An 11,074-nucleotide genomic window follows, 5' to 3' on the forward strand; every position below is an offset into this window, starting at 1 on the left:
TGCGCGTTGCAACGGGCGCGTGCCTGCCACCACCACCACCACCCCTCAGAAAATCGGCCCGACCCTAACCCCTTCCCTCCCCCACCTTAGTTTAGCCTGAAAATGTTCATCCTGAAAAGTGGCCTGAAAAGGCCCCTGGTGGAAACTACTCTACCCAGGAGACCTTGTGAGCCCCAAGGTCTCCTGGGTAGTGTAATTCCCACCAAGGTTTTTTTCAGCCTGAATTGAACAGGCCAGAACTTTTTCAGCCTGAACTAAGGTTAGAGAGGGGGGGCGGGCTTGGGGGAGGGGCAGAAAACAGAGGCTGCCCGGGTGCAGTTTGGCCCAGCTACTCCTCTGCCAGGCTACCCTGGGTTATCCAGGCTTTATAACTTCTAAAGATATTTGTGGTTTATTCATTTTGCTTTACTAATTCACCAGTTGGGCCCTCACACACTCCAATTGGATCATTACTCTTGGGTGTGTCTCATTTTCATTTGTGATCTGCACAGGAATGTAAAATGCTTACTTCTTTGATTGGTGGACTTTCCAACTCTTTCTAACATTTCTGTGTGCACCTTTTAACTATCATGACACAGCTTGTCAACTGAAGACAACATATCATGCATCTAATAAAGTAGATTCTGAACCAGAAAGCTCAATAGAGGTTTTTAAGGTGCCACAGGACTCTTTGTTATTATTCAGAAATGATGTAAAACACACTGAGGAAATAAAATGGGAGAACAGATGGAAAGTGTGGGAGTCTCGACTGACCATTCCAGTCTTGTTCCGTCTACACTGGCTTCCAGTTTGCTTCCAACCTCAATTCAAAGTGCCAGTATTGATCTTTAAAGCTCCGTACAGCCTGGGGCCAACATACCTTGAGAACCACCTTATCCCATATGAACTTACCTGCTCACTTTGGTCATCCTTGGTGGCCCTATTTCAGTTGCCCCCTCCATCTGAAGCTCAACCCTAGAAAGGGCCTTCTGAATTATGGTACCAAAACTTTGGAACTCCCTCCAGGAAAATTTGTCTGTGTCCATCTATTGGTGTCTTCCATTGATGGGGGAAGACTTTGTTTTATTTTGTTCAGAATTGCATCAGTAACATTTTTTAGCCTCTTCCCTGGTTCTGGTGATGTGTTTTTATTGAACTACTTTATAATTTTAAAATTATAATTTTAAAATTATAATTTTATTGAACTACTTTATAATTTTAAAATTAAAAACAATTATTTTGGGAAAGGCAGCATAAAATGTTTCAAATAAACAAATATTGTCAGTTGCATTTTTTGAAGTATTGGGTTTTTTTAAAAATGGCTTGCCATTTTGCTAGTAGGATATCTGCTTCTTTAACTACTGTGCAACAGGCAGTGATTCAACAGATTACACTTTTCTCAGAATCAAAAAAGCCATTGTGACAGCTTTGCCAATTTATTTATGCCTGTTAAGAAATTATAGGATAGGGTAGCAGAATTGCTCCTGTAATTTATCTCTTCCCAGGACAGCTTCTCTAAATCAAGATTTTGAAAATACAAAGGTCTAAAGATTAGAGTTATACAGCTTTCAGCTGCACAACATAATTATCAAGGAATAAGTTGAAAGTCTACTAACACCTCTTTTTTTAGTTTCTCTGTATTGTTAACTGAGATTTCATCTCAATATAGTTTTAAAAAATGGTAAGTTTTAGGAGAGGTCATGAAAATCTAGAAAATTAAACCCATGTGCACAAGCTACTCAAGATGAAATGGCTGTTGACAAGGAAGCAGTGAAAACCTTCAAGTTGCAAAGACAGCCAGTGTGATATACTAGATACTATCAGATGTGTTATGATAAGACTTGGATTTGAAACGCTGCTCAGCTATTCAGGAGAAATTTCATCAGAAGGGGCTATAAATCCCTGTTACAGAAGAGGATACAGGTCAAACATTTGCAGTGTTTAAATGAGGCCAAATCAAAACTCTTCTCTGATCTGCTTAACTTCATCCAGAAATAACATTCACAAATAAATCAGCAAGCTGTCATCACTATGCTTTCACCATTACAACAAAAGTATGCTCTATATCTTTACCAACTGGGCTGAACAGAACCTACTGAGCAAGTTTTAAAAAAATCTCAAAATGAGATTTTCCAGAAGAAAATGTACGGCAACAAATATCAGTGGAGACACTGGCTGCTTTGGAGGGTGGACTCTGTGGTATCATGCCCCACTTAAATTTCTTCCCTTCCCAAACCAGTTGCTCCACAAGTTACACATCTCCACGAATTTCCCAACCTAGAGATGGTAACTCTAGCAGAAAAGCAGTTATTTCAATCCCTTTCCTTTTGGCGGGGATTGGGGAAGTGGTTTGTTCAATTCTTTCCTTTTTGGAAAACTGAGGTTAAAATACTATGCTTATTTGAACTCTGTGATGTTCATCATTTAACTTTCAAAACCATGAACTCTCTACATTTTAAGATCTTTCTCAAAAGTTAAGCAATATTCTGCTAAATCTGTTACGGTAGGCTCCAACACGAAGGAATAAGAATAGGTGCTGCTATGGTCATATATAAAACTATACAGATAATCTACCACAAAGGCAAAAAATGTCAACAAAAGTGTGTGGGGGGGGAGTTTCATTAAAAACCTCCACTTTCAATTGAGGAAGAAGCATTTTCAAATATTTTTGGCATCTTTTCTTTAGTGTGCCCATAAGGCATTTCATTCTTTGTAACATGTGAATGGCACAATGTGAATCAACACAAGAGAAAGAGAAGGAAACTATTATCAATTCACTTTGGCGGAATCCGCACCAGGAAATTCAATCTAGATCAAACCAAGTTTGAAAATAAACTGCACCTTTTCATCGAGGTTTCAACCTCCCCACCGCAGCATGTTTCCAGTGAAGACATCTAGGCCTATCTCAGATTCAAGAAACGTAACAATCCCCACTACCACGCGATTGGCTTGGCAGGTCTCTCCGGATTGGCTGTTGTGCCATGTTGGGGTAGGATTTTTTTTCTCCCGCAAAAACGTGCTCACGTTATGACGTTAGCATGTCATCACATCAGCATGTCTCCCCCACCCAAGTTTCTGGTTGGTTATCGTGCTCTCGCAAGAACAGCACTGCGCGCACTGATTGGTTGTAAGGCATTTGCGTCACGCTCCATGGCAGGAAATTTGAACCAGGATTAGACCCCCAATCCTCCCCTCCAAACTGGATTGAAGATGTGTTTTTTGAAAAAGTAGTACTTTCAAGCAGGTTCGGCAAAGATGCGGGATAAGGGGGAGAGTAGAGGGGGCGGGGCTTAAAGCAGAGGGGCAGATAAAAGTAGGGGCAGATAAAAATGAAATTCCTAAAGATTTGGGTGGGTAGACCTTAGGGAGGGCAGAGTTTGAGGAGGAGTGAAACCTCAGAGGGCCTTAGTGCTATATATTTTATCCTCCAAAACAGTCTTTTTCTCTATGGAAACTAGGGTTGCCAACCTCTGGCAGAGGCTGGAGATTTCCCAGAATTACAACTGCTGTCCAGACAACCAAGATCAGTTCTCCGGGGGGGTGGGGGGTGACTGCTTTGGAGGATGGACTCAGTGGCATTATTCTTTGCTGAGATTGCATCCCTCCCCATCCCTCATCTACCACAGCTCCACCCCCAAATCTCCAGGATTTCCCAACCTGGAGCCATCTTAAAAATGATGTAAGGGGAGAGACTATGGGGGCTTTCAGGAAAGGGAAATAGGAAATAGTGGGAGATGCCTCCCACAGGTTCTTGCAAGTTCCCATTTGTCAAGTGTTTTAATTGGATTAAAATACTTGGCATATTTACACACTGCTGCTTCGGAATTGTAGCTTGAACTAGTACATTTTGGACATATGGTAGCATGATTAATGCCTATGACAAATTAAGGGTGCCTACAATTCTAAAAATACTTTTTCTAGGCTTCACTGAATAAAACAGGATGCACTTCTGCATAGACTTGCCTTGCATTGCTCCGCTAGGCGGCCAACTGTGGAGGCCCAAAAGCAGGACATACATTCAAAGTGTCACATTTTCAGCAGTGAATGCCCACAGTGATGCTTGGATGTGCAGGAGCCAAATGTAATGGTAAATTGAGGTCATGTGCAAGCCACAGCTGCTGGGCTGAATTCTGCTTGAAATACTGCTTAGGTGGTCTATGACTCCAAGTAACATTGCAAAAATAAATAACAGTGTTGGAAGTGTAACAAAGTAAAAGGTACTTTGTTCCACCAATGATGGACATGCAATAAAGCACAAGAATTTTGGAAAATAATAGATATTGAGATTATTAAAATATTAAAAGTTTAAATAAAACTTAAATCAGAATTTCACTTGTTAGGCATAAAAATAAAGCTTTAAATGAATAGCAAAATATATTATTTCAATATTTAGTAACAGCTGCAAAGTTGGTATGGACAAAAAAATGGAAAATAAGTTGTACTCCATTAGTTCAAGATTGGCAAAATAAAGCCATGGAGTTAATGTCTTTAGCTAAAATTTCTGATTTGTTGGAATATAAAATGATTGAAGAATTTATACAAAGATGCAAATGTTGGTCTAATAAAATTTATGATATAAGGTTACTTTAACTTGTTAAATGAGTAGAGATAATTGGATAGATTGTATGGTAAAATATAGATACTATAACAATTTATGTTTAATTTGTCTTTTTTTGGTTTATTTTTACGAGATTTATCTGTGGATGTATTTGTGAATTACTATAAATGTATGATGTTGATATATTTGTGCCATGTAAAAGAAATTCAATTTAAAAAAGAAATACTGCTTGTTTTAAGATTGCAAAGAAATCATCGAAGTGATTAAACAGATTAATTAGCTCTGGAAAAGCATTGTAAGATTATTTGATTTTTCACAAAAAAGACAAACACACACAGGATACTGTAGATCAAAATTTTCTTCTTTTCAGAATCATAACTAAAGTAGAAAATAAAGCATCTGAATGACAAAAAGAGTACACTGTTTTAGAAATCTGCCTAACTGAACACATGGTATGTGGTGCAAATCTAATAGAATGTCACAAGGTGGCACAAGAGTAAAGGAAATTTTGTACACAACATGAACTATATAGAAAGAGAAAAAATCAGAACCAATTCAGTAGGAGGGAAAGTATGTAGAGTAGTACAGTGTTGTAATTAACACTGGCCAGTCGTTTTAAAACACAGAAGTACTATTAAGCCTTTGTTTTAAAAATAATTTTTAATTTTTCAAACAGAAAACCACCAACCAAACAATAGCAAAAAACCCTTTAAAAATGCAAACATAGGAACAATATTACAAAACACACACACACAAAGTTGAATCAGATTATTGATTATTTAATCAGATTATCTTAGTATTTAACACATTTTTCAATTTTTTCTTATAATTACATATAAGAGGGAATTCATTAATGGCACTGGGGATTTTTTAAAAGGATTCCTTATTTTGTACTTAATTCCTTTTCCATAATCTGAGGAAAGACTTGGATAGATGTTGAATACCTTTAAGATTCATGTATGAAATAAAACCATGCCACATTTCATAGAAATTTGATATTTTAGCTTTACCTTTGACTACTCTAAGTTGATGGGTCAGTTTTTCTGCCATAGCTATTTGCCACGGTTCAGAATACCAAGAATGCAATGTTAAAAGCTCTGCCGTTTTCCCACATTTTGTTATTACCCTACAGGCTGCCATCAGCATATAGACTATTACAGTGCTATCCAAAGAGAGGGCTGAATGGAGCCTTGGAAGCAGTGAAGTGTTACACTGACATGGGTGCCCACTCTGCCAGCACAAGGGGCAAATATGTCAGTGGAAGGGCTGTTATGCTGCCGGTGGGGCACTGCACAACTGTGCTGTACCCAAACCCGGAAGCTGCTGTGAGTGCCAGTGCCCCTCTGCCATAGGAGCCCACACCAGATGGATGGGGGTGCTTCAGGGGCATTCCTGTGGGGCAGAGCTAATATTAGTTGGCTTCTAGTGTCATTTTGACCTGGAAACACCTCTTTTTCCAGGTGCAGACTTGCACCACCAAAAAAGGTGGCATAAATCATTGCACTTTGGCTGTTCATTGGCTGATGGGTTTTTCTGTTTCTTTTGTTGGTGGCTGTGCTGACAAATACCTCTTTGGGGGTGGTGTGTGGTGCCATGCCTGGCTGCCACAAACATACCCCCCCCCCCTTGGACTGGGCTGCCTATCCCTTGTGTACTATTTTTCCATTTTGTGCCCCCACCCCACCCCACCCAGATTAGTATCTATAAATATTTTCCCCCTAAAACTGTGATACTACATGGCATGACCACCACATGTGGACATATATACATTGCTGGTTGCAATTTCAACATTTTGCATTATTTGTATTACTTATTCTTGCAAGACGCACCAGAGTAATATACTATCTGTGCAGAATTTCAAAGAATTCTTCCTAAGGATTATAGATAGTCTTCCTTGTTTGAGTCATCCATAATTTATTCCATATATTTGGTTCTATTTTTATCCCAATGCCAACTTCCCATATTGTTTTCAGTCCATTTGACATACTTGTGTCTATTTCAATTAAATGAGAATATATTTTGGAAATTAATCCTTGTATGCATACATTCCACTACGATCTGTTCAAATTTTATAAACTTTCTGGTAATATTATGCCTTACAGTTGGATTCATAATTAGGTAGTGTAATTGCTAAAAAAATTCAATTTATTGACACTCCTTGCAGCTTTTACTTTAATTGTATTACAGTAAGGAGAGTTACATTTTCATAAAAAAATCTCTCATTCTGTAAATCCCCCTTTCTTTCCATTTAACATATTTGTCTGCCTTCTCTAAATGAGAAAAATAGGGATGTAGCATAAATCGATGCAGCAGGGTTATTTCTAGCAGGGATATTTATTTTTCTGTTTATTCCAAATTTTAAAGTCATGTATAGAAAAAGATTCTCAGACCATTTTATATCTCCTACTCCCCCACCAGGGACATAGGTATAGATTTTTTATGGGGGGGGGTTCGGGGATGGGGCCACACCCCACCCGCCCCTAGGGCATGGCCACGCCTCCTCAAGCCCTGCCCCTGGCCTAGCGCTTATAAAAGCTCTCCGAGGTTGGGGATGGCAGACTCCCCTGCCCTGCCCTCCCCTGCCCCTCCCCTCTGGGCAGAGGCATAGAGGGAAAATGGAGCCTGGTGCAAAATCTGAGTTTTGCCCCCCCCCCCCCCGGCAGCTGCTGTGATGCTGGAATCCACCCCCAAACAGCATCACTTTCAATGGTGTTTAAACTAGAAAGCCCGAATTCTCCTGTTAAATCCACCTTAAAGGGAGAATCTGGGGTCCCAAGTTAAACAACATTGAAAGTGATGCTGGTTTGGGGTGGATTATCCCCCACCATGAAACAGCATCACTTTCAATGTGGCGTAGTGGTTAAGAGCAAGTGCATTCTAATCTGGAGGAACTGGGTTTGATTCCCTGTCTGCCACTTGAGCTGTGGAGGCTTATCTGGGGAATTCAGATTAGTCTGTGCACTCCCACACACGCCAGCTGGGTGACCTTGGGCTAGTCACAGCTTTTCGGAGCTCTCTCAGCCCCACCCAGCTCACAGGGTGTTTGTTGTGAGGGAGCAAGGAGATTTTAAGCCCCCTTGAGTCTCCTACAGGAGAGAAAGGGGGGCTATAAATCCAAACTCTTCTTCTTCTTCTAAACTGAGGACCTCAGATTCTCCCTTTAAATCCATGCCGAAGGGGGTGGATTTAAAAGGAGAATCAGGGGAAATTTGGGGGGTGCCTGCTGTCAGGGGTGCAACTGTTACGCTAGAAGCCCCAAACTTTCAGGGTATCTTTAGGAGTCTCTCCTAATGATACCACCTAGGTTTGGTAAAGTTTGGTTCAGGGGGTCCAAAGTTATGGACCCTCAAATGTGTAGCCCCATCTCCTATTACCTCCCATTGGAAACAATGGGGGATGGGGCATCCCCTTTGGGAGTCCATAGCTTTGGACTCCCTAGACCAAAGTTCATAAAACCTGGGTGGAATCAAAAAGAGGCTCTCCTGATAGTACATCGCAGGTTTGGTGAAGTTTGGTTCAGGATGTCCAAAGTTATGGACCCTCAAAGATGTAGCCTTCATCTTCTATTAGCTCCCATTGAAAACAATGGAGGATGGGGCACTCCTTTTGGGAGTCCATAGCTTTGGACCCCCTGGGCTAAACTTCACAAAACCTGGGTGATATCAATAAGAGACTCCCCTGATAATAAATCCCAGGTTTGGTGTAATTTGGTTCAGGGGGTCCAAAGTTATGGACCCTCAAAAGTGTAGCCCTCCGGGGATGGGGCGGTATAAAAATCTAATAAAATAAATAAATAAATAAATAAATAGCCCCCATCTTCTATTAGCTCCCATTGGAAACAATGGAGGATGGGGGCACCCCCTTTGGGAGTCCATAACCTTGGATCCCTTGAACCAAACCTCGCCAAACCTGGGTAGTATCATCAGGAGAGCCCCCCAAACAATCCCTGAAAGTTTGGTCCTGCTATCCCAAACAATGCGCCCCCTGCAGGCCAAAACCTGAAAAAGCACTAAAATGTTTTTAAAACCCACAAACGGGTGGGCGGAGCTTCGGACATGAATGGGGGGGTTCAAACCCGAGAACCCCCCCTTACCTACGTCCATGTCCCCCACCACCCCTGCTCACAATCACAATTTTTTTCAATTAACTCTAGCTGTTTCCCAGCAGCTTCCAGACTATCCATAGCTTATCAAAAACTTCCACCAGAGAGGATACCAGTGATCTCAACTGGTTTGCCTCATAATATTAACTTACACTAGGTTCTCCCCATCCCTTTGATCTGATCTCTTTTGTCTCAACTTTTTTTTGTAAGTTGTGTTTTTTTGTGATTTTTTTGCCACTTTGACAAGTCTTTTGGTTCAATTACTATGAGGAGTGTTTGAAAGAAATAGTTTAATATTGGCAGCACTACCATTTTTATAGCACTGGTTCTTTCCATGTTTGTCAAATATATCTGAGACTATCTTGTAACATCTTTTTTTTAAAAAAAATAGTCAGATGTGGATGAAAATTGAACTGCTGAAGTTTATTTAAATTCTCTGCAATAGTTACTCCCATTTGAAATATTGAAATACCTATGTTATTTTGGATTTCATGTTGTATTTCGGATTTAATGGTTTCATATAGCAGTCTAGATTTTTATAATTAATGCATAAATGTCCTATTGCTACTGCTCCGCATTTATTGATTAATATTTTTAATATGGTTGTTAATCTTTAAGGCAAGTGCCATAGGTTCTAATAATTGGATCAAGAGGAGTGATAAGGATATCCTTGCTTGATTCTTCTAACCAAGGAAAAACTTCCATTTATTTGCACTCAAGCTTTTGATTTCTGATAGGCTGACTGTATTGCATCATAAGGTATTGCCCAATATTTGATTTTCTCAGGAATCCAGTAATAAACCCCATCCCAAATGATCTAGTGTGCATGGAGGGGTAAAATTACCAATGGCACTTAGGGTACAGATTGCCATTAAGATAAAGATCCTGATTGGTCTGGAGAGATATAGTCATTTGCTGTAGCTCTTATTTGAGACACAAAGACTCTGGCTTGTCTACATAAGAAAAATAGGGATGTTGCATAAATGGAAACAGTGGAAATAACTTTGCATCTTGATTTAATAATGCTATTGATCGATAAGAATCTTTGAACCATTTGCCTACCAGTTTGTTTTTTTAATCACCATGATTCTTGAATCTTCTTACCATGTGATGATTATTTGTCTTTCACTATCTGGTTAAAAATATTGTCATATATGGCAATGTTAAATCTTTATAGAATTCTAGACCATATCAATGTATGGGTGAAGATTTTACATTTTTAAAATTTTCTTATAATGTCATCTATTTCTTTACTTTTAATTGACCTATTTAAAGTACTGTTAAGCATTTGTAATCTTCCTAAGATAGCATGGTCCAGTCTTAGTTAAGCCTTTGTCCTCAGATCAAAATTAGAATTAAATTTCAGCTATATAGCAGTGCCGTAGGGAGGGGGAAATGGCGCCTGGCCATTCCGTGCTCCCCCACCCCTCCAACCCCCATTTACCTTGGTACCTTAGATGTCCTAGCAATTCATGAGTTTGCTGCTAAGAGTTTGCTGCTACCTTAGAAAAAGCAGCCTGGTGGGAACTACACTTCTCAGGAGACTTTGCAAGCCCAAACTCTTGCAGTGAGCCCAAACTCCTGTGAGGCCCGCAAGTTCTCCTGGGAAGTGTAGTTCCCAGCATGGTGCTTTTTCTAAGGTAGCAGCAAACTCTTAGCAGCAAAGTCATACTAAGGTAAGTGGGGGGGGCAGAGATGGGGAGAAAGGGAAGGGCATGGGGGAGATTTTCCACCCTTTATGTGACCCCAATGGTGCGCTCCTGGGGCACGGCACCCCTCACCCCTACCCCATTACAGCTTTGTCTATGCTATATGGTAAGGTATTTTAATTAGATAGAAGCATAAGGAAATAGTAATGCCAGTGGCGTAGCATGCGTGGGGTCACACGGCTTAACTAAGGCTGCTGCCTCTTCAACTTCTTGCTCTTGAGCAAGACCTGAGCTAGGAAGCTTCCCTCTTTATTGGCCAAACATTTGCACATCTCACTATGTTCCATGTTGTTGGTTGGGCCATCTCCTAGGTTCACAACACTCAGGGGGTCTTCCCAATAATTCTCCATTTGTAGGGCACACAAGCTACAAGCACTTGACAATACCAGCACTCTGTTTGCTGGAATAGTGGAGTTTGGGTGTTGATGTCTTTTTCCTTGGCAATGATTGAGGTTTGGGACTTGTCAAGCTGATACTCCTAGGGCTTCCTCAGTGGGCATTCTTTTCTTCCCTTTGCTGTCTAACCATTTGGATGCCTCAAGGATTTTTCTACCCTCTGTGGTATGTGTTGGGCTGCAGCTGTGGTATTCCTGGCTATGGCACATCACTTCCAGTATTGCTAGGTAAACATCCAATGTGGCCAATTGGAATGTTGTGCCAATGAACAGGAAGCAGTGCTGATGGACAGCCTTGCAGTAGTGTGGCTCTAAATATGTATGTACACCA

This window comes from Sphaerodactylus townsendi, linkage group LG07 (assembly GCF_021028975.2).
Source record: "Sphaerodactylus townsendi isolate TG3544 linkage group LG07, MPM_Stown_v2.3, whole genome shotgun sequence".
In the NCBI taxonomy this organism is placed as follows: Eukaryota; Metazoa; Chordata; class Lepidosauria; order Squamata; family Sphaerodactylidae; genus Sphaerodactylus; species Sphaerodactylus townsendi.